The sequence below is a fragment of the Lynx canadensis genome, chromosome B4, assembly GCF_007474595.2.
Source record: "Lynx canadensis isolate LIC74 chromosome B4, mLynCan4.pri.v2, whole genome shotgun sequence".
In the NCBI taxonomy this organism is placed as follows: Eukaryota; Metazoa; Chordata; class Mammalia; order Carnivora; family Felidae; genus Lynx; species Lynx canadensis.
The window spans coordinates 54,435,356-54,459,861 of NC_044309.1; the positions used below are offsets into that span (position 1 = coordinate 54,435,356).

General features: G+C 48.1%; 1 long non-coding RNA gene across 1 annotated transcript; it reads right to left on the bottom strand.

The window, feature by feature from the left end:
• Positions 1-6,286: 6,286 nt before the first annotated feature.
• On the bottom strand, positions 6,287-21,167 carry LOC115518163. The gene is made up of 3 exons (XR_003970188.1): positions 21,155-21,167; positions 20,121-20,122; positions 6,287-6,402 (listed from the first exon to the last, which is right to left on the bottom strand). It is a non-coding gene; the product is annotated as an uncharacterized LOC115518163 (long non-coding RNA).
• Positions 21,168-24,506: the final 3,339 nt, after the last annotated feature.

The following is a 24,506-nucleotide window of genomic DNA, read 5'->3' on the forward strand; positions in this document are numbered from 1 at the left end:
TCTTTTCCACTAGCCCCATACTTCCCATGACTGCTCTAAGCCACCCAATTGACAGGAATTGCTGTCAATCTCAAAGGAAAAATATTCTAAAAAGCTTCCTTCACAGGAAGGCAGCACAGTTTAGTAGTTAGTAGTAAAGTTCTGCAGGTAGACTGTTCAGGATCAAGTCACAACTCAACCTCATACCTGGTGACTATTTCCCATCATCTGACTCAGGGGGCCTGGTCCACTTGCCCTTGACCAACTCAGCTCACAAACATTTGCTGAGGGAGCAGACAGAGTGCTATGCCTCTCTGTCTTGGCTCTCAGACTCATCTCACCAACTTCAAGGAGCTCTTGCAGGACAGGGCCCCTGCTCCTCCCTCTGGGTCTCCCTCCCTTCAGTGCCCAACACACATATAGAGGGTGGAGTGTGTGACTTACTGATTCTGCTCCCTTGGAGAAAGGGGGGAACTGAGAAAGAAACCCAAGCAGGAACATCATTTGGGCCTACACTGCCCTGTGATGTTTAGTGTCAGGAAAGCAAGCAGCTAGAGAGAATCCATCTCTAGTGGGACCCTGCTTTCCTTTAGAAATCCCAGGGCGTGTGTGTGTGTGTGTGTCCCTGACATGCAAAGAGAGGACAAGAAGAGGTGGGTCTAAGTCTCTGGAAATCCAGGTCCTGTGTGAAAGTGAGAGTATTTTAGGAGCTGGACTCCCACACTCTGCAGCCCTAGCAGACACAGGCCCATGAGCCCAGGGACAGAGTGCGGCCAGCATGGCCACCTCAGGATGAATACAGGCTGGACTTTGGGCAGCCCCCATCTTCCCTGGGGTTGAATTTGGTCCTTCCAGTGCACAATTCACATGGCTTCCTGTGTTCTGTGTTCAGTCAGTACCCACCCTCCCTTCTTGTCCACACTCACGGGCATTTCCTGTGTTCAGAACTTAGAGCACTTGTTAGGCTGAACCATAAGAAATTCCTGATATTTAGTTGGATTTGGCTTATATTGTCTATTACTTTTTCTTTTCTCTCTTCTTAATATTTTTTTGACTCCAGGCTGAAGAGACAGGGGAGCAGACTGAGGAAGGACAAATAACAAGAGCTAATATTTATTAAGCACATACTATGTGCCGAGTATGTTGCATCCTCTCCTCAGTGCTAATTCTCACTATAGTCCCATGAGTTATTTCCTGTTGCCCCTGCCATTATTTCCCACCTTTTACAGGTGAGTGAGTCCAGGTGAAGAGGCTACATGGGGAGGAACAGGGCTGGGATTTCAGCTCAGCCCAGGACCTCCTGCTTCACCACTGGCCCCCACAACCAGGGGAGTCCTGGCAGACACTGGGAGCCAGAAGGCAATGTCAGCAGTTTCACAACAGGAAGGGGGAGGAGGAAACAGGAAACTGGAACTCTGGAGGGGCCAGAAGAGCTCCCATGGAAGGGGAATAAAACACAACGACCACATCTGAAACCCAGCAGGAGAATGGTGAGTGGGAGAAGAACCCAGGCAGAAATACACTGAGGGACAGGACTGATACTGGGAGGAGGCAGCAGCTTCAGGTAGAGCACGGAGGAGGGAAGAAGAACCCTAGGGGGAGGCCAAGGAGGGTGTAGAAGAAGGAAAAGGGTGGAGGAACCAGGCTACAGAGTCCATGGAACCAGGGAGGGAGAGATAATGATGGCCTGGGGCAGAAAGATAAAGTCCAGGCCAAACTACAAAAAGCCTGACCAAGGGAGGGACCCTGTGGAAGACGTGTGGGACTGAGGCAGACAGAGGAACCCAGGGTTAGAGGCAGTGCTCAGAAAGGGGGAGCAGGAGTCAGCCTCAAAGGGTGCAGGGTAGATGGTGGTGGAATGTGGGAGGAGTGAAGGAGGAGGGAGGGGCGTGGGTGCACACACACACACACACACACACACACACACATGCACAGCCTTACAAGGCTAAGTAACTGTCTGGTTATTGGCTCCTAAGTCCAAGAGAGTGCCCCCAGCCCCATCTCCTCAAACCCCGGAGGCTTTTAGAAGTGATGGAAAGTAGGTCACAGGACTTTGAGGAAGGGAGGGAAACGGGAGGTCATGAACCACGCTGTGTGTGTGTGTGTGTATGTGTGTGTGTGTGTGTGTGTGTGTGTGTGTCCTTCTATGCCTGGCATGCCTGTGGGTGCCTGAGAGTTGTGTGTGCATGTGAGTCACCTGCTCCAAGAAGAAGCCTGGGCCTGCAGGACTCTGTGTGTTGGTCCTCTGGCTCTTCCTGCCATTTCTCTCCTGCAGGGGGAGTCCTCTCCCAGTTTACAATGTTTAGGTCTCCTTGGGCAAAGCACTTTGCCATTTTGCTGTTTACCTCCTTAGCAAGGGCAGACGGAGCCAATGGAGGGAGAGAGACAGACAGTGATGTTTGGGCAGCCAGGGCTCCCTACTGGTCCCACTCCTCCTGCAGACATGCTCATGCACACACACACATGCACAACACACTCCTATGCACACACACTGCCCTCCCACTGCCTGCAGCCAAATAAAATACACAATATGCAACCGAGATACCAATCACACGTGACCACACGGAGACACACAAAGGAACAAAGGCACTCAGACATACCAGAATGCCAATCACCCACACAGATGTAATAGACAAGCTTGGGGCACAAAGCAACTTGGCACAAACTCACCTGGATGTACATCCCAACCCCCCAACACACACACACACACACACACACACACACACAGGAGACATGCAAACCTGGGTACGCACTTCTCCAGACAATTTTGCTCACGCACATCACTGCCTAACACAACTCAGGGCACCCTCCAGTGGGCCCCAATACTTCTCCTAGCAAATTCAGAACACCCAGCCTAGCTGCCAGCATCTGCCCCCTCTCACTCCCCTTCATGCTGGTTCCCCAGTCCAAGTATTTATTCCAGGTTAGCAAAGCTGTCTCCTGCCTGCCTTATTGTTTGCTTATCCTGCTTCAGAAACACAGAGACAGGTTCTCTTCTTCTTTTCCTCCTCCACCCTATGCCCTGTTGGGTTTCTCTTTCTACAGCCCACTCATAACTCCCTTCCTCCAGGCAGCATGCCCTGATAAACTAACTGACTCTGATTCTCAATTTGCCTTTGTCCTTTGCACTTGTTGGTCTGTGTTGGGTCAGTGTCACCAGGTTACTTTGCATATTAGTTGGTATGGAAAGGACTGTGAGCTCCCCAAGGGCAGGACCACTGGACCAAGTATTTCAGGCAAATGCAGGCCTCACCCTCCAGTACCAGGCTGGGAATGCTCCTGGGTGCACCACTACCTGGTTTCAGAAACACACAGGAACATTAAACTTGGGCTCCAGCAGCCACTAGGAATGTCTCCTATCACATGCTGCAAGCATCTCCTTCACAATGACCTTTCAGAGCCATTTTGGAGGAGGGCACATCCTCCACTGTGTCTTCCCACATTCACCTTGTATTTAACTGGAAATACTGCTTCCCAACTGGGTCCTCACCCTCTTCTCCAGCATCAGAAAAAACCTTGACAATTCTCAAAAATCAGATCCACCCCAAGGACAGGCATGTGTCTCTGGTGAGGATGTTCAGAGCTGTGCTGCAGGCTGTGAAGGCAATTCCCACAGAGGATGCCAGGTGACCAGGCACCTGCAGCAGCAGTTGTAAGCGCTCCTGTGAAGAAGATGGTTGTGTGGAATAGGTTCATTGTACTTAAAACAAGAGAGAGACAAGATCACCCTAAAAAAGCACTCACTAAGTGCCCCCCACTGGGTGGTTTTATCCCAGCCCAGCCTCTCTGGGGAGACAGGTGTCCTGCTTGCTCCCCCTTTACCCTCATCTGCTTCTCAACAGCCTGTCTCTCTCCCTGCTCCTCTCTCCCTCCTGCAGTGAGGGGCCCCCTCCCTCTCCCTGTGTCTCTGCACACCAGCCTCCAACATATTCCTTCTCCTGCTCTGTCTCCTTCTGTCTTCTGTCTATGTCTCTACTCCCTGCTTCACTCTGTTTCTCTCCCTCTGATCTCAGTCAGGACTCTGCCATTTCTTCTCCATCTCAGTCTTTCTCTAACTCGCATCTTATTCCTATTCTCCCCCCTTCACCTCCACTGCTCAGAGCAGTCCTTCATGCGGGGTGTGGGGTCTCCTTCAGCACCAGAGGATGCTGCCATTTTGTATGGAGCTCTGAGTTGTGTTCCTGCCACACACACACACACACACACACACACACACACACGCAAAGTCTGCATCCAACCTTCTGTTCTACCTGTCTCTTCTCATAGAACTGTCTTTGGTTCTGGGTCCATGGCTTTCTGACCCCTGAGCCTGGGTCCAATTCATGTCCCTGAGTCTATGTCTGACTCTACTATCTCTGGCCTCTGGGTATCTCTCTGTTTCTGTTTTGGATATTCTGCTGTGTTCTCTGGACGCTCCTCTCTTTCCTCTCTCCTGTCTCTGGGTCTGTCTCTGGGTCTTTATTGATCCTGTCTGTCTGTCTTGATTCTGTCTGTCTCTCTTGATTCTGTATCTTTGTCTCTTGGACTCTCCATGGTGCTCTTACCCGCTCTGCCTTATTGTTCCAATTCTGTTGGTTTTGGCTTGAATTTACTGGGCCTTTCTGCCCATGTCCCTGTGTCCATCTGCAACCTTCTCTGCCTCCCCCATGCTGTTGTGTGATTCAAGGGATCGACTGGCATAGAGAGTGCAATGGGGTGTGGCAGGCAGCCCTTTGTGTGGAAGATGGACAGCTGGCAGATTAGAATGCACAGGTTTCTTACTGAATATTCTCCAGGACTCTAGATGTGAGTCACCTCTCTGTCTGCTTTGCTGGCTGGTGAGGCATTGAGGCTTGGCCCTACCCATGCCCACTTTGTCAACTGGAGCTACTGGAAATTCTGGGAGGGCACTCAATGTACCCCTCAGCCAGGTATCTATGAGTCTGGAGCATTCTGTGAGAAGAGGAGTGAGGAGAGGCAGAAAGCCACTTGGAGGTGTTTTGCAGAGGTGAAGAACAAAAAGCCTGAAAGCTTTGCCTCTGCATCCTGGGTGAGAACTTCCCAGCAGCTCCTTGTACCCCTTAGAGAGGCCCACATGGGGCAACAAGTCCAGGGAGGGGATGTGGCAGGTTTTCAAATGTCTCTCTTCTATCCCTTGTGGCACCTGTAACCCTTCTTGGACATAGGAAGCTCTCAATAAAGTCATTGGTTCATTTTTCACTGGGTCCCCCAAAATGAGTACCTAAATAAGTGGAACTCAATCTCATTCAATATTCCCTCCCATTCCCACCCTCCACTCACTCACCCCCAGCAAGTCAATATCTGCAGCCACGACAGTTTCCCCTGCGAAGCCTTCCAAGCACCCCAGTGACCATTAGACCCCAGCTCAAATCCCAGTCATTCCAACCCCTCCTCCTCCATCACTTACCTGGTGTCACTCCCTCCTCCTAACCTCCCCCTTCCCCACCAAATGGCACTTGGCCCCCTGGGTGTCTCCCCAAAGACAGGCAATCACTAATGAGCACTGAGCACTAGAAGGGGAGGGTCAAGGGCAGCCTGGTGGGTGGGAGGGGATTCCAGAGCTAGCAGATAAGGAGTCCCGTCAGCATCTGCCAAATATGCCATCTCCCTCCATCATCCCGTCTCTTGCCTCCTGGCTCCTGCCAATCCACCTCCCTGCTGAGGCTGAGGGACTGAACTGAGGTGCAAATTCATGGAAACCTAGAAACATAATGCTTGGTCAGCCCCAGGCCCATTTTCTCCAGGAATGTCACTACACCTGCAATCTTTCTTTGAAAACTCCCAAACACCCTGGGAAACTGGGAGTGTAGATGGAATCCAAGGAGGAAGAGAAGTTTCTTTCTCTGTTCAATATCTTGATCTTAGCCCCCTGTCTCCACTGCACATCTCCAAAAGCAGAAAACTTCAGACAATGGCAAAAAAAAAAAAAGAGATAAATCTCAGGAAGACTCTCTCAGCCTTAAGGAGGTTGTGAGTGCCCCCAGAAACCAGAGTAGATGAGGGAAAAGTGTGGTTGGACTACCAAACATTTCTTTTCCACTTGTAGGCAATTTCCACCAGGGGTAAAAGATGCTGCTGCCCTGGGAACTTGAGGGGAACATTCTCAGCAGTAACCACTGAAGGGCTTGGTGGCCACAAGAGGGCGGCAGAGAATGTCTCTCCCTGCAGAGCCAGCCCTGGGCCCTGGGTCCTGAGATAGGCCTGGGCTGCCCAGGCTGGGCAAATCTTTGGCTCCAGCAAGAACCCATGAATTTCCGAATTCTGGGTTCCCCTCCTGCAGCCCTTTCCACCTGTATCCATTATTCCCTTTGGCCCCTAAAATGCCTTCCTCTACTCCAGACCCCTTCCCTTTTCTGGTGCCAGCACTGAGGCTGCTGGCACAGAAGGGCTGTGTGGCTTTTCATATAGCAGGTGACATCCCAGCTCAAAAGGTGATGCTTCACAGTGACCCAGCTGATAACTAGAGCCAGAACTAGAACCCACATTTTCTTGCTTCCCAATCTTGGGGTCTTCCCATCTGTTCTGACTGTTGCTTCTAACAGAAAAGCATACTTCGTAGGCCCCAGTGGGAAGCCTGCTTACAAACCATGGTTTAAAAAAACCGTCAAAGCTGCACCCTTCCTCATGTGATATATGTTTACATATATGACTGATGTACACAGGACTGTTAACCACAGAGCACAGACATGTACACCAAAAATACCATGCAGTGTGCACCCTCACCCTCAGCACACACACCCCTCTGTCTCTCAGAGTCCCACGGCCCCTGCCCCTCTCTTCCTATTTCATGAGCCGCAAGAGGAACTTCTCTTCATTCATCATTTTCTCTTTGTCCTATGTCTCCAGAGGCTCCTCAAAGTTGCAGCCAGGGAAGCACTTTCCTGTTCGAATCTGGTCCCTCCTTCCACAGCCTCTATTTCCCCTGTTTCCCCTGGCAGAGCTTGGAGTAACAGGGGAAAGAGAGGGAAAACTGGTGGTCTCTGAGCTCCCTTCTCTGATATTGCCTTGTTAATCATGACCCTCCTGCCCAGGAAAGGTCTGACCCATCTGTGATCCACCAACTTTAGCCCCACATCCTCTCAGTGTCCCTACACTCTGACCCACTTCCCTATCTAGAAGAAGCTACTTCCATACTTGGGGGAAGGGGTGCTGGGATCCAATTTCACAAACTCAGCCTGATCTTATCTGGCACAAAGTCAACAAGAGGATCTGAATTATGCTCAGTAAGAACTTCCCAGCACAAGGTGTGAGAAAGCCTCAGTTTCTGTGAAATTCACTAAGAATGCATACAGGGCCTTATCAATGGCTTCCAAGGGACAGGGACTTGGTTGGGACCTGTCTGGCTAATACTGACAGAGAGAAGTTTTCACTGTGATTCTTGTCATCCCAGCCTCAGAAGGTGGCACTCAAAGACTTCTGGGGACTCTATGGCTCTCAGATAGAATGGGTGGATCCTAGAGTTAGGAACTGCAGCCTGGTTACATCATTCCCAAATCTCGAGGGTGGGGGTGAGGACAGAGTAGGCCTGAACCCTCCACTGACTGGTCACCTTCCCACCTTGGCCCCACCTCTTTATGTCCCTCCCTGGTCAGAGCAGGGCCTGTGAGCTCTTCCAATGCAAGCCCTGAGTGAAGGGATCATGACCCAGTCTCCACCCAGCCTCAGACCCAGGACCCTTATGCCATCCCCCTGTGCCTGGCAGGACAGAGGCACCCACTGCTCAGGCTATGCAATCCCCCAGACCTCAAGCACAGACAGCTTTCCTCTTCTGCCCTGTACCTCCCCCACCACATACTACAGCCTGAAACCTGCTGGAACTTTGCACAAATCAAATCAAAGACACCTTTGGCTATGAGGTTTCAGGCTCCCCTGGGACAGCACCCACACATACACAGATGCACACACACACCTGCACACATGCACACACACACAGAGATGCTCACACTCATACACACACACACATATACACACCTACACATCACCTACTCACATATATGCAACACAAAGACATACTCACTAACTCACATTTATAGTTAACACACACAAATATGCACACTTTTATACACTCATCAAACACACTTGTGCACATTTACACTCCACTCTATTCCTTTCTTCTAAGGATCCAGAGCCCAATCTTCTAGATTCTAGAGATCTAGAATGTCCAGGAGAGAGCATGGAAACCCACAGGAAACCTATTTCAAGTTTTCTGCCCACACTGGCACTCCTTTGCTATATTCCCCTTCCTGCCACCAGTGTTCTAAGACTCTGTCCCACACCATGGAAGGGGAACCTGCAGAGATAATTCATTCATTCATACAACAAGCATTTTTGAGCATCTATCCGCTGTCTCCCACCTCTCAGCACCCCCAGGCCTGAAGCTGACGCAGACACATAACAGAGTAAGACCTTCTGCCCAGTGGTGTGGTGGAAGGAGCAAGAGCACAGGAGTCAAGGACCTGAGTTCGAACCCTGATTTGCCTATTAATAAGCTAATTTATCTTGGGCCCTTGACATAGCCTCTCTGAGCCTCAGTTTCATCACCTATAAGATAGGATTAATAAAATTTATCCAATAATTGTGTGAAGATAAAGACAGATAAAGCTTCCGAAAGGCATATGACCACTGTGGAAAGCTGTCCCATTCAAAACCCCAGTCCCGGGGCGCCTGGGTGGCGCAGTTGGTTAAGCGTCCGACTTCAGCCAGGTCACGATCTCGCGGTCCGTGAGTTCGAGCCCTGCGTCGGGCTCTGGGCTGATGGCTCGGAGCCTGGAGCCTGTCTCCGATTCTGTGTCTCCCTCTCTCTCTACCCCTACCCCGTTCATGCTCTGTCTCTCTCTGTCCCAAAAAAAATAAATAAACGTTGAAAAAAAAATTAAAAAAAAAAAACCCAGTCCCTGTGGTGAACATCTCCCCAAAAACCTTCCACCCTGCTTTCCCAGAAACAGAAACAGAAACATCACCCTGATGGGCAATCCATGCATTTGCCCTGGGTTAAGGGGAAGCAGGAATGACACCCCTACGCTACTGCTCAGGTGGCCTCCTCAGCTCCCATTCAGAGTCAAGCCTCAGCCTGAGTGGGAAGTGGCTCTGAAGGTCTTACCCTCACCTTCCTGGGACCCTCCAGTGACCCACAAACACCCTTGCTCTCCCTGCCACAGCCTGTACTCCCTACATTCTTCCCAGGCCCTGACTGCTTCTGAAGTGCTGTCTTCCCCTTCTCCCAGTGGGATCCTCCTTCAGCCCTCCTTCCAGACAACCCACCATCCTGACCCTCTCTGATTTTCCATCTGGCATTGCCCTATCCTGGTTCCTCCACCTTCTGCCTGCCCAACCCCATCCCTCTGACCCCTGCACTGCCCACCTCCCACCAGTTCCCTCCCACCTTGATCACCTTCCACCCCACCAGCGTGCCTCCCTCCCCTCCTGGCTCACTTCCCCAGACAACTCAACCTCCCAGTGGGCTCCACTTTCCCATTACCTCCATCTCTCCACCCAGCTATCCTACCATTTTGCCCAACTTCAAGTCATTTCTACATCTGTTTTCACACTTCTCACACCTTCCAGAATCTAGGGAGTACAGCGGGACTCAGAGCCCAATGAAAGGAAGGACAATTGGCTCCTACTTTCTCTTCCTGCCCTCTGTCTGCCATCTCCTCCCTCTCTTCCTGGGGGCAGATTCAGACAGGTGCTGAAGAGCCATCTCTCCATTAGGAAAGTGGTGGGCAGGGGTTCACAGAATAACAGGGTGACCAGGGGAAACCTACAGAGTACTTGAGTCCCACCTGGAAGAAGTCTGCCTACGGTTGCGAGCCATCCCCTCCTGAGTAGCCTGGGGGCAGGGACAGCCCACAGCTCAGTCCCACCCCAGGTTAGATGGGAACTTTGGCAGCCCTGGGATCTCAGGATGGCCTGATTACCTGGTCACCCCAAAGCCACTCCATCTCAGGAGACAACAGAGGCAAATGGTGACTGTTATATCTGCTGGTCCCACCACCTGCTCCTCCACTCATGCTGGAGGGAGACTCGCTCAGCTCCTAGCAGAGGTTTGTGGGAGAGAAAGGAAACCACTTGTCCTCTGTGTCTTTTCCGCTCCAGGATTACTGATGTCTGAGAGCCCAGCAGACGCCCATAATTTCCCAGTTAGCCATGTGTGTTCAGGAGCGGACTTGCACCTCCACATGGAAGCCAAGAATTCCCCCAGAGTCTCGCCTTGTTTCCTGCCTGTTTGCTCCATGTGGTCTCCCCTTCACCCGCCATACCTTGCTGAACCCCAACACTCATGGGGACAGGATCTCTCTCTATGCACCCCTATTCATCTTGCTCCATCCCTATATCAGGCCCAGGATTTCTGCTCTAGAAAACCAGCTGCAGTGTCTGCTCCTAGGAAGTTCTTCCTCTCCTCTCACTTGAATCTTTCTTGCTGCTATAAGTCCTTCCCAGGAAATTGTGGGGCTGTCTCCCAACCTTCCCTTCCCCCACTTCTTCAGGGTCCCCATGGTATATCCCAAATATCTAGGTTCCAGATCCCAGGCTTCAGAAGAAGCTTCTGGCCTCCGAGATCAACCCAGGAGCTGAGGGGTCTGAGGATCTGTGTGGGCTGCAAGGGGAAGGCAGTGGTTCCTAGGGTGAGAATGGCACAAGAACACTTTGGGGCTCAGTGCACACAGTGGGTGTGTAATAAGTGTGAAATGGCCCATTGTGAAGCTGAGCTTAGTGAGGTGAGCAAGGATAGAGGGGAAGGAATGAGGCTGGACTGGTCTGAAGTGTCTGATCCCCATTCCCTTCCCTTCCCCTCTGGGCCACCTGGAGAGAACATGCTCTAAGATAGGACCTGAGCCTGGAGTTCTCCCTAAGCAGAGGGGGTGTCCTTCCCTCCATCCACCTCCATCCAGTCCAGCTCAGAACACCAGGACACCCATCCTCAAGAGCCCAGCCTCTGCACTCCAACCCCACGAGCCACACACATCCTCTCTTCAGCCAGGGCTCCCAGATCTCTGATCCCACACCTTGCATACCAGGCTGAATGCCCCCATTCTGGCAGAATCTTAGGTGACCTCTTTGAGTCACCTGGGCCCCTCTAGTCAACCTAGGAGTCTTTAAGCGTTAGCTAGCACCCTAAGCCCAAATGATGATTAATCTTTCTTGTGTGCATATAGATCATTCATTCTTTTCTAGAAAGGAACAGAGCCCTTATGCACATCATGAAACAGAAACCAAAGACTCTTGCATAACCTCCCCCCCCCCCCGCACCAAGGAACAAGACCCCCTTGAACGACCTCCAGGAACTAGGATAGCTGGCACCATCAAGTCTGGACATATTTTTTAAAATGTTAGGGACCACTGTATTGCCTTTTCTGATGGACTGTCCTGAGCTCCTTTAAAAATCCCTGGGCCAGGTAGAAACCTGGGAGTTGGCCTTTGAACAAGAGTCTACCCTCTCCCCAGGTGGCAGGCCTCCTGAATAAAGCTCATATTCATTTCCAATCAAAATTCTTCTCTTGAGTATGGCTTTTCAAGCGATGGGCTGCTGAAATTGAGTCTTGGTAACACTCTGGGCTCTGAAGAGCTGAGCTCTTGGGCTTTGAGACACCCCACCACCACCTCCCCCTAGATCCTTCTCATTCCTGGACACCAGAGGAGCACTAATTAATTAGTTTGTGCAATCAGCCATAGGCACAATCTCTCAGCAATCTCTCACCACTCCTGAATGCCCATGCACAGATGTGGTCTACACCAGGACCAGGCCACTGCTCTCAGGAAGGAGGGCACACATCTTCCATAGCTGAGGTCCATGTATATAGTATTCATGTGTCCCATATAGCATACACAGGGGGTCTGTACTATGGGACTGAAAGGTCTCATGCCTCAGCCATGCCTGTGCTCCTCCTGTGCCCTGAGTCTGACAGCTGTCACTCCCACACAGGACAGATTCAGATGTGCTGACCTGCAGTGTTTTCTCCAGGTTCACCTGGGCACTGCCTGGACACAGCTAAGGGCCTCTCCCTATGATATTGGAGCCCTGCTCACACTCTCACCTGGGGATACAGCCTCAGTAGGAAACAAGCACAAGTCCACAGGCTTTGCACATACATGGAGGGAGAGGAAAAAACATCCCCTGGGATCTGGTAGGGAGTCTTCCTTCATACCACAGCAACCATTGCTGCCTCTTCCCAACACTGCAGGGCCCAAGTGCACACTGAGGTGCTCCTCCTCCATGGACTACAGCCTCATGCCCCAGCGTCCTCCTCAAGGCACAGACAGCCCCCTCCATCATCAAAGGGTTATGTTGGCATTGGTTTCCAACCCAGAGTGGCTCTCCACACGTGAGTCTCCACCACTTTAGCCTTGGGAACAGAACTGGGGGTGGGAGGGACCTAGTAAAAGTTCCTTTTAATACCTGTGCCAGTGTGGCAGCTGAGGCTATGATGGATGGCCAAGAGGCCAGGCTGATGGCCATTACCATGTGGCTTGTGACCAGGGCCACATTGGAGTGGGAAGTAGTGGGCTAGGTGCCCAAGCACTCCACCCTCAAAATGCCACACAATCTGTGAGTGAAAAGAGACAGAAAGAGGGACTCAGATAAAAACAAGGACATTCCCTGAGACCAGACTAAGCCAATCTCTGTCCCCATCCTGGCCCCTCAACAGCCACTCCCTCCCCCACAACACTGACCCAGGCACAAAGGGGACCCTATACTGAGAGGAGAGATGCCAACCACTTGTTTCTTTTTCAGTATGACCAGCCCAACTTTAAATAACAGGAACCAGGGTTTTAGGGTGCAACTAGAAAAAAAGAGAAGGATGATTCTTCATTTAGGAGAGGGGCTGAGAGTTGGAGGGTCTCCTTGCATTTTTATGTGTGCTAATTAGTTTGCAAATGTTATACACAATGCAGATGAACATCTATGGGCTTTACAGTTGCAACCTACTCCTAATGGTATTTATACACACACACTTTACCTATTTTATATACGTTTGGCTCCTCCTTTTCTCCCAGTACCTGAATTTCTGAATCACCCTTCCTCTTCTTTAAGAGCAAGTTTGGAGTTACAGAAAGTTGGCCAAGAAGGCTGAGCTACACAGCACAAGGAATGGCTTTCTGAGGATCAAGAAGTACTTCAAACCCTCTATGTCCAGATGTAGAGGAACAACCTCCCCCATCTCAACCTCACCCAGATCCACCCCAAACATGCTCCTCCTATCACGGTCCCTATCTCAAGGAAAGACCACCATGCACCTAGCCAGGGACGTGGGATCGGTCGCGACTCTTCCTTCTCCCTGAGTTAAGGATGGGACAAGGGACTCTGTTGCCCACATTAAAATGACAAAGTGCCTTTTTAAGGCACTAAAAGATGAAATTTTTTAGGGTCACATATACACAGGCATCAAAATGACTTCACAAATCAAAATGTCCTGCTTCCTCTCCCTTACATCCCCTACATGCTGCCCAGACAACCTCCTAAATAACTCTTGAGTCTAACCACTTTGCTCCATTCTCTAGCTGATGAGAGTAACTCTCAGCAAGATAACTGAGCTGCCTCTTCCTATTTTCCCAGGCTCCAGAGTTAACTTCTCCCTTCCTCCTGTACTGGGGAGGCCCAGGAAGCAAATAGGATATGCCCACTACAGTTTCCCAGAGAGAAGTATTTGGAAACTTCTAAAAGGTGATAGAACAGTTAAGTACATGAAATCAACTACTTAAGTTGTGACCACAACAAAGTCCTTTTTATTTTGTGATAGTGCTTTTGATAGAACATAAAAATAAAATTGTAGGAATAGCAAACACCCTCTTGAGGGGAAGAGACCACTTCTATCACCAATCAGCCTGTAGCCTAGTGCCCCACCAACATTTTGGTTGACTGGGCTCTAATCTGTTCTTCAGCCAGGAGATCTTTAATTATGACTGGTTCACAAAGTTGGTGCTCTGTGAATTCTGGTGGCATGAATGAGAGACAAAGAGGCGTGAACATGTAGACAGATTAGAATCATTGTCTCCAAAGGCATCTTTCTCCCAGGACAACTCTTTCAACCCTAGGATGTTATCGCAATTCAGTGTTGATACAAAGTTGCTAAATTTTTTGACCTCTAGCCCCTCTGTAGCCAGATGAAGTTGTATAACTGGTTATCACCATTGGAATATAATTGTCCAGGCTGAGGAAGTTAAGAGCATTTGTGCCTTTCCCACACCCTCCCCATCTGCTGGAAAGGCGATTGTTGGGCCACCTGAAGCCACATATATAAGATGGCAGACCCACTACGTTAGCAGGTCTGGATTCTGGAGTTACCTGATCGCAGATCTCCACAGTGGACTATATGATACATAAATCTTTATCAGGTGAAGCACTGAGATCTGAGGTTTGTCCTTTGCAGCTATTATATATACCCTAACTAATACACGAATCAGGGGCACCTGGGTGGCTAAACCGATTAGGCATTCAACTTTGGCTCAGGTCATATCTCAGGGTTCATGGGTTCAAGTCCCACGTCAGGCTCTGCACTAATAGCTCAGACCCTGGAGCCTGCTTTAGGTTCTGTGTCTCCCTCTCTCTCTGCCCCTCTCCTGCTCTCACTCTGTATCTCTCTCTCTCTAAAAAATAAATAAACATTTAAAAAATAATAATACACGAATAAATGTAATGAGGCCACATCTGCAAGCAATGAGGCTGGAGTCACTGTAGAATGTGGACTTTGACAGCTGTGGATGGCAGAGGAGAGCAATTGGAAGTCAGAAATTTTTATTTGAATCTCATCTTAGCTTTGTGACTTTAGGCAAGTTATTTAATATTTCTGGGGCTTGGTTTCTTCAATGATACAAATTCATAGTATTAATATGACCCACTTCATAGTATTGGTTGAAAGGATCAGAGGAGTCCAAGAATATAAAAGTCCTTTGAAACCAGAGTTACAAATGTCACTGGCTATTTTCTAATAGGTGACACTTACTGCTTATTAAAAATCTGTTGAATAAATAAATATGAATGATGGAATGTGAATAAATGGGTGGATGAAGGCTCAGACTAGCATCTTGCTCCCCACTAATAAAAGAAGGCCAAAGCAATCTGAACACCGTGAGATCAGAGTGGGTCTGTAGGTCTGTGGAGCAAAGCAGGAGCTGCAGGACCAGAGTATTAGTGAGAACCCTAAACCACCCTTTGACCCAGTGCAAGGAAAATGGAGCCAAAGAACTAAGAGGACAAAAGAAAATGAGTCAGGAGCCCTAAAGAAAAGTCCAAAAGAATCATGCTTTGACCTAAAACTATGTTAATGTTTTCCCTACTGTTATGGACTGGATATTTGTGCCCACCAAAAATTTATATGTTGAAGCCCCAAAGCACAATATGATGGGATTTGGAGATGGGTCTTTTGGGAGGCAATCAGGGTGAGATGAGGTCATGAGAGTGGGACCCTCATGATGGAATTGGTGACCTTGCAAGTAGAGACCAGAGATGTGAGGAGATGTAAGGACATGCTGAGAAATCAGCTTTCAACAAGGCAGGAAGAGAGTCCTTATTAGGAACGAAATCAACCAGTACCTTGATCTTGGACTTCCTTCCTAACATCTAGAAATGTGAGAAATAAATTTTTTGTGCCACACAGCCTATAATATTTTGTTATCGCAGCCTGAGAAGACTATTATACCTGATTCCCACAGAATCCACAGTTTGGAAACACTAGTAATGGCCTGCAATATCTGATACTCCAACTGCTTCTGTATGTTTGTAAGGCACCCAGCAGAGTGCCTGGCACATGGCAGACACTCAGTAAACACTAGCCATTAAGATTTTCTGAGTTAGTTTCTTGTTATATTGGAAAAGATATGGGTCTCATAATAAGATTGTTCCAAGAGACCTTGAGCAAGTTACTCTTAGAATTTACATTACTTCTTCTGTAAAATTTGCTAGCACTTTGTGTGGTTGTTGTAATGATTCTGTATATGAAAGTGCCCTCTTCACACCATAAGCACTCAGCTAGTGGTAGCTCCTTAAAGCCTTCCAAGAGTCCAGGACCAGCATCCATTCAATATTTATTAGGTATCAGGCACTGGGCTAGATTAAGCAATACTGAAGTCAGGACATTTGAAAAATTTCTTATTTATTTATTTATTTATTTATTTTAATTTTTGTAGAGAGAAAGAAAGCAGAGGAGAGGGGCAGAGGGAGAGAGAGAGAGGGAAAGAAATAGAGAGACAAGAGGAGAGAGTGAATCTTAAGCAAGCTCCACACTCAGCACAGAGACTGATGCAGGGCTTGATCCCATGACCCTGACTGAGATCATGACCTGAGTCAAAATCAAGAGTCAGATGCTCAACTGACTGAGCCACCCAGTTGCCCCCAGAGTCAGGACTTTTACAAAAGAGAAAAGAGACTTTAAACTTCAGGAAGATAGGATTCATTTTTCAGCAGCTCCTTCCTCTAGAGAGGAAGCCTCTTGAGAGACTTTCAAAGTCACGTCAACCTTCTCTCTGACATAGTCAGGAGTTAGCTTGTATTCTGACAACACCAACTGTCCCAAGATCTCACAATCTCACTCAGTAAGTATTCTTCAGTCCTTGTATCTGTCACTTCCACTGGTCTTCATGGTATTATTCCCCTTGTTAAAAAAACTGTCAGTGACTAACTTCCTATTCCTGATGGCAATCAAGTCCAACCTTCTAACTTGACATATAGGTTAGGAAAACATTAACTACTATAAAACATACAGCCCAAAATTTTAGAGTGGTAACAAACAGAAATGGATTATTGGTCAAGTGAAGTCCAAAACACATGACCCTGATTAGCAAGCAGTCCTCTGCCAGGTAGCGATTCAGAGAACTATGTTCCTTCTGATCTGTGGCCCTACCATCTTTAACATTTGGCCTTCAAGGTCAGTGTGCTTAAGGTCATATGAATCAAACCACAAAGGAAGGAACATGAAGGATCTCCCTTGGGAGGCTTCACGGGCCAAGCCTGGAAGTGGAACATGTTACTCAAAGGGAAACTGAAAAGTGTGGTCCAGTTGTGTGTTCAAGAACAAGAAAGGAAGAGATTCTGCTAATATATAGCAGGCTCTGCCTGCTTTAAGTGGTTGGAGGCTTCAGATGAAAGGCACCCAAAAGCAAGCAACAGACACCCTATTTAGTCATAAAAGCAAAATACTATCAAATAACTTGGAAAAGGCAGATGCTCCATAACTTAGTGCAGCAGACAAGCAGGCATCCAGGAAGAGCAAATCAATCCTTTGACTCTAATCCTTTAATATGGAGATAAGGAGAAAGATCATTTTGAATGCCTCAGACTATCTGGAGAGTCTAGGAAGGGGGTTTGGAGTAAGTGAGGAGAAGGATGCCCAAGTCTTTAACTTGATTTGGGTTGTGGGTAGAGTGTGAATCCTTCACCTCTCCTAAACAAAGACAGGAGCAAGGACATGTGTTATCCTAATTCATTTAAGCCAGTTCAAAGGTTTGGGCAAACCAGCTCCTCCAAGTGGCTTGTTTGTGAGTTGTGACTGGTCCTGAATTATTACAGGCTCTCTTTTCAGTTTTATTTTTTGTTTACCTCCCCATCACCACCACCACCTCAGGCAATGAGTTCCCTTGCTAGACCTAGAGGCCTTTCTAGGAAAGCCCCATCCAAGGACCCCTGACACAGAAACCAAGTTGGGAAAAAAATAGCAGTGCACAATACATGATTTTTACAGAGACTGTCCTGGATGTTGAAGCAAAGAAGAAACTGCTACCGCAGCTAAGAGTTCCCCATCCCCTAAATAGTAGGTAGCCATGATGGAGTCAGGCAACCCTGGTGGAGATCTACCATCTCATACCTTTGATACTTTAGATCACTTCCATAACCATTCTGGGCTTTAGTTTCTTCATCTGTAAAGTGTGAGCAACAATACTACCTATCCCACAGTCTGTAGTGTAAAGCAAACAGGAGAGTGCACTGCAAACACATCCTGCCCCTTTTAAGGCATTATGCAGAAGGTATTAGCACCCTAACTCCTCCCCCGATCAAGACTTTTGTTTCATATTTGATGAATGTTTCCAACTGTTATGGATTTTATTTGTGGGCAGTATTTGAGGTTCCCCAGGCTTAGATCTTTAGGGACAATTCATCCCCACTTAAAAAGTCAGAAGATTTGTATTTGGAAAAAACATGGATAAATTTTAACTAGGGGTTTTTCAGAGATGAAATCCCAAAGAAACCCCTTGTTCTCAATCTAGTACTTATTTTGGAGGAACAAGTTGCTTCTTTTAAGTCTGGAGGTGGCCCACCTTTCCTTCTCTGCTGAGTTTCTGTTGTCTTTTGAAGTTTCTACCTGACCCCCTGACTTCAGCCTGGCTTGGGGGTGTGCACACGACTAGTGGCCATGGCTGATTGGACACTGTCCACTGTGGTTGACAGAGGATGAAGATTAGTAGACTGGAAAGGAGCGATGAGAAGGGCAATGTCACAGCTCTGGGCTGAGGAGTTCTCCTGATTGTTGTTGTTCCTCACCCAACCCCATATTTCTCGATTAACTCTCCCCACCTAACTTGGAACACCTTTTTCTCTCAATCCCATCTTATAGTATGCCTCCAACTACCTATCCAGGCACTTAGAATTGAGGCTAAATGGGGCAGAGAGAAAATGGGGAGAGAAATACTAGAGCGGGGTTCACATATAGTCACACCAGCAGGTTTTTCGTCCTACTCTTGGCAATACCTGAAGAAAAGAATGTTAGGTTCTTTTTGAACTATCTCTCCTTTCTCTCCACAATATATATACATTTCCCCTTCTCAGGACCCCTTACTTCCCACTTTCCAGTCTATCCCCTGCCAGGGGGATGGGACTTTCCTGGCTCCAGGTCCCCAAATTCCATCTCCCCACACCACCATGTCCTATTGAATGTTTCACTCCACTCTTGAAGCAGCCACCTCCAGAATTCTCGACATCCTGGAGTAACAAAGTTGAGAGATAGAACCTTTCCTTCTATCTCCCTTTCCCTTTGCGTCTTGAATAAGAGCAGAAGCCTTTTTTTTCCCTTCAATTCATGGGGTAGACAATTCATAGAGGGGAGAGAACTGAGACTTCAGGGGCCTGAGGATAGGGCTGTTGGTTCCGCCAGCCATTTTCCAGCTCTGAAGACCCAGCCATTACTTTCAGAGATTAGTTGTTGATTACAGGTGTTGTAAGTAACTCCTTGATATATGTGGAGTGTTCCTCAGAATGAGCAGGCCCCACACTTCAGTAGGATTTTTCGTTCAAGAACCAAATGATGTTGGGGGTGGGAGGGTGGGATGGGAAGCTGGAGGCTGAAGAATTTGGAATGCTCAAGTATGTTAGGAGGTAGAAAAGGAGGGACTGAGGGGACAGAGCCAGGGATATGGAGACTTAGTCAATGACACTGTGAAAAGGGAGCAGAAATGAGAGAGAGCTTAGCTCTATGAAGAGCCTATGACTCAGAGAGGGTACAGTGTGAGACAGGATGGGGACTGACTTAGAAGATCAGGCCTATGTCCAAAGACTAAGAATCACACCTCTACAGGGTCCTGTAATCCTTAGGGGCTGGAAACCAGATATGACTTCATCTCCAGGTGCAGTGGCAGGGACTATGGGTGGGTGGAGATGGAGTTGGGAAGAAGCAGAGATGGAATGGAGAGATTTTGGGATATTAACCCTTTGTTTCACAGGGGGCAGATATCTGAGGGCAGGATGGAAGAATCATCACTAAGCCTGTCACCATCCTGGGGTGGAGTCAGCTTTCTTAATGTAGCCCCGACATACATCTCCTACATCAAGGTGAAATGTCTCTATACTCTTCCCCCAGGCACCGTGCCCAGTGCCAGTGACTAGATAGGCATCTACAAGATATGTCTGGAACACTTTTGGCTCAGATTTATGGATCATGGGTTGATTGGAATTGGGGGAATGACTCAGTTCTTGGGTTCTCAACCTCATGTTGGTAAAGAAGGGAGAAAAATGTCACAAATGACAGAGGCCATCTGTGTAAGCAAAACTCATCTTCTCCTGATCTTAGCCTTGCTCTCTCATGCCACATTAGTGTCCCTCCACTTTCCCTGTCTGTCATCATTCTTGAAACTGTAACAGCATCCTCTCTCCCCATTCAATCCCTCAGCCCTTTCTGCCATCCCCAGGTGGTAGTTCCATCACCATAGCCCTCTACCACTGTGGGCTTTCACAGGTGGAGGCTGCATGTGTTCAAGATTACCACATGTTTGTGTGGACTTCATTGCCTGAAAGCACAACTGATTGCTCCCTGGTCCATGCCAGGGTCCAGTTCTAAGGTACAGGGAAGATGGAAAACCAGGAGGGAAGAGGCAAGGGGATAGAGACTTGGAGGAAGGTATGGGATCAGAAACAAAAGTTAGGCACAGAGGACAAGGAAAAATAAGTGCAAATAAATAAGAACTCTAGCGTTCAGCAGACATAGAATCCGCAGGGCTAAGCAGAATCAGGGGCTTAGAGATAACAGGAACTGTGGAAGGTCACTAGTCCTGCCTCCTACCAAAACAAAGGAGGAAGTCCTTTTAGGGAACCACAGGTAGGGAAGAGGTGTCCTAGATTGAGAAGAAGGTGGTCATTAGATTCTGAAGGACCTGGGTTCAAATCTCAGTTCTAATACTTACAAGTTGTTTGACCTTGGACAAATTACTTGATCTCTCTGTGTCTGTTATCTTAACAGTAACAGGGGATGCCTGACTTACAGGGACAATATGAGGTTTAAAGGGATGCAGATAAAGGGTTAGTATATGCCTGCTACATGGTGGGCCATCAGTAAGTGCTAGCTATTATTTTTATTATTATTATACAGGAGGGTAGGTTTGGGAAAGAGAGGAAGGTTGGGGCTAGGCAGAAAGGATGGAGAAGACTATCCCAGGGAACAGAAATAGCCTGTGGGAGGTGGAGAGGAAAGTAAACAGTATATGGAACAGGGAACAAGGGACTGGAGCCAAGGACAGTGAGTGATAAGACACATCAAGGGGAAAGGGGAACTGCCAAACAAGCACTTGAGGGCCTGGGATCATTTTGGGGTCCTGGGTCCATTCCTCTTTCCACATCCGGCTACCTGTCCAGTCCCACGGCCCAACTCTACTTGTTCCGATATGTGAAACCCCAGGGTCAGCTGTGTGGGCAGAGCCCCCCGTTTCCAGTTCTGAAAGCCAAAGCCCATGGTGAACTGATGACCCTGAGGGAGACTGTAGGTGACACTGACATCCTGCCAGTTGTCCCCAAGGCCTCTGTGCTGCCAGTGAGAACAGAACTACAGAGCTGCTCCTGGGCAAGGAAGTGGGAGGGCAGCATGGCAAGGGCCCCTTCTCACTTTACCCTCTGCTCAGCTATGTTCTCAACTGAGGACCTCACTGGGAGTTACACATTAAGAAAGTCTCCATCTAACACAGACAGAAACATGGAAACAGGAAAGTAAGCCACCCACAGGCCAATGTCACTCAAGATTTCATAAGTGCTTTTCAAGCATTCCTTCTCCCACATGTGATGTCCTGTCCTAGGCTCTAGAGGAAGATAAAAAGGGTGGAGGGAGGCCACTCCAGAGGAAGGGGAGGGTGAGGCACGCTTCCAGGACAGGTGGGAAGTGAGAGCAGATAGTAGGGCCCCAGACCTGCACCATCCAATACTGGAGGGGCTGCCCACAGGTGGTTCTTGAGGGCTTGAAATGTGACTGGCCCAGGGGGCGCCTGGGTGGCGCAGTCGGTTAAGCGTCCGACTTCAGCCAGGTCACGATCTCACGGTCCGTGAGTTTGAGCCCCGCGTCGGGCTCTGGGCTGATGGCTCAGAGCCTGGAGCCTGTTTCCGATTCTGTCTCCCTCTCTCTGCCCCTCCCCCATTCATGCTCTGTCTCTCTCTGTCCCAAAAATAAATAAACGTTGAAAAAAAAAAAATGTGACTGGCCCAAACTGAGATGTGTTGTGTGGATATAATACACAAAAGATTTTGAAAACTTCATATTTTAAAAAATTCAAAATGTTTTAATGATTTTTACATAGATTACATTTTGAAATTATAACATTTTGGATTGACTAGGTAAAATATCATTAAAATGAATTTCACCTGTTTCTTATTACTTTTTATAAGTGTGTACTAGAAAAATTTAAATTTATATGTGGCCTGTATTCTTATTCTGTAGGGAAGAATTAGAGAGTGGGCACAGATGTTGGCAAGGACTTCCTGAAGGAAAAGAAGGGACAAGGACAGGTGGGGACAACATCCATTCCCCAGACAAGAGAACAGACTTGAGGAAGGCTCAGGAGGTAACAATGAGTAACATGCCTGTGATGTAGGTGATTTCTTACCTTCTAGAACCCTCTAAACACATGGAACCAACACAAGAATAGGAAGGAAATCTTTACATCTTACACAAGTCTGAGATGTACGAGCTCCTACCCTGTGTTCTGTTTTTACATTTTTCTGTTACTCTTGTTACAATTACCTCTCATCAACTCAGGCTAAGAGATAACTTTACAAATGAGAACAGAGACTCAGAGAAGTTAAGTAAAGCATCCAAGGTGATATAGCTAGTAAGAATTGTATTGGAGATTTAAACTCATATATCTGACTCAGAATAGATTGAGGAAAATTAGGGGAGCCATCCCTTTTGTCTGTATGGATTGAGAAAGATTTCTTCCAAGAGTGTCAGAGCTGGGGGCGCCTGGGTGGCGCAGTCGGTTAAGCGTCTGACTTCAGCCAGGTCACGATCTCGCGGTCCGTGAGTTCGAGCCCCGCTTCGGGCTCTGGGCTGATGGCTCAGAGCCTGGAGCCTGTTTCCGATTCTGTGTCTCCCTCTCTCTCTGCCCCTCCCCCGTTCATGCTCTGTCTCTGTCCCAAAAATAAAATAAAACGTTGAAAAAAAAATTAAAAAAAAAAAAACAGAGCTGGTGCATGAGATTGGTGGTGGGCAGGATTTAGTAGTGCAAACAAGCCTCCCCTTACTCACCTCTGTATAGCCTGTACTGATGCAACTTCCCAGTCCCAGAATGCATCAGCAGCAGCAGAGTGATGGGGATGGGACCTGAATGGGTGCTTCACAAGCACAAGCATAAACACCTCCTCATCCTGCCCCCTGTTGTACCAGCTGGATGAGAACTAGCATGAGAGGAAGGACCCTTGCATGTGAAGCTACAGCTGGAGTGTCCAGTGACCAAACTGAGGAGCCAAGTACAGGGGCTCCAGAAGACTCTGGCAGCCACCAGGCAGGAGCACGCAGAGCTGAGAATAGCCCTGCAAGGGGAGTTGGGCCAGGTGGGTGATGGTGCCTGGCTGCTCACCCAGGACTCAAAATCTGAACTCCATTAAAAGGGGAAAGGGAAGATGTTCATGAGCTTAAGATGGTTCTGGCATAAGGGCACCTGGGTGGCCCCATTGATTAAATGGTCAACTTCAGCTCAGGTCATGATCTCACGGTTCATGGGTTCGAGCCCCGTGTTTGCCTCTGTGCTGACAGCTTGGAGCCTGGAGACTGCTTTGGATTCTGTGTCTCCCTTGTTCTCTGCCCCTTCCCCGCTCATGCACTCGATCTCTCTCTCTCTCTCTCTCTCTCTCAAAAATAAATAAGCATTAAAAAAATTTTAAATAGCTTTTAAAGGGCAACAAGCAGAATTAAACTTGATATCACAGGAGACACCTCCCAAATCTAATGAGACTCAGTTCTTTGAGCACGGGAGGGCTGAGGTAGGGTGGAGATGGCTGTATTCACCAGTAAGGGAATGTTACCTTCCAGTGTCTTTTTGAAGGAAGGTGACAGAGAAGGGGGTGAGAACAGTCAAACTCTGGTATGCTCTACTGAAGCCCGTGTTCCATTTTTTGAGAGATAGTCTCAAACTCTCTCTTGTGAGAGAAGCTTCATTCCAGGGACTTTCTCAGTTTCATAGGTAGCTCATGGAAGAGAAGGATACCCTGAGCTGGCAACAAGGAGGCCATAAGGCATGCATCCTGGAGCTGGAAAGTGACATCTTGGCCATCAGTGAGAAAGTGCTGACAGAGAAGGTACAGCTGGAAAGGTGAGGGTATCTTCTCTACCCCCATCACTTCCCTTCATTTGCTGTTACCTCCAAACTCCAGCCTCCTGTTTCAGGCAGGTGAACCTGCTCTGTATTTTATTTGTTTTTTTCCCTTTTTTACCCTCACTCAGGGTATTCCAATTACTGGGGATATTTTCCCTTGCCTAGCTCTCTTCCATTTTTCCTAAGCCTATTCTATGTTACTCACCTTGAGAAGTAATCATTGTTACCACTTATGGTGCAGCAAAGGCTAAACAGGAGCTAGGAGCAGAGGATTTGGAAGAAGAGAATAAATAAAACAGCACAAGAGAGGATGGATTTCAGATATGACCACAGCAAAGAAGATCAGACTCCTTTCTTGCTGTTAGGAAATGTGAGAACTGGTGATCCAGGAATGTTATGGAATCTCTCCTCTGAAAAAAAGTATAAATCATAGAATCTGAGCAGCAGGAAGAGTGTAAGATATTTAAGAGGGTATGTGAGAGAGGATCGGTACCTCAGAAGGCAGCTTCTTTCAATAGCAGATAGCTATCATT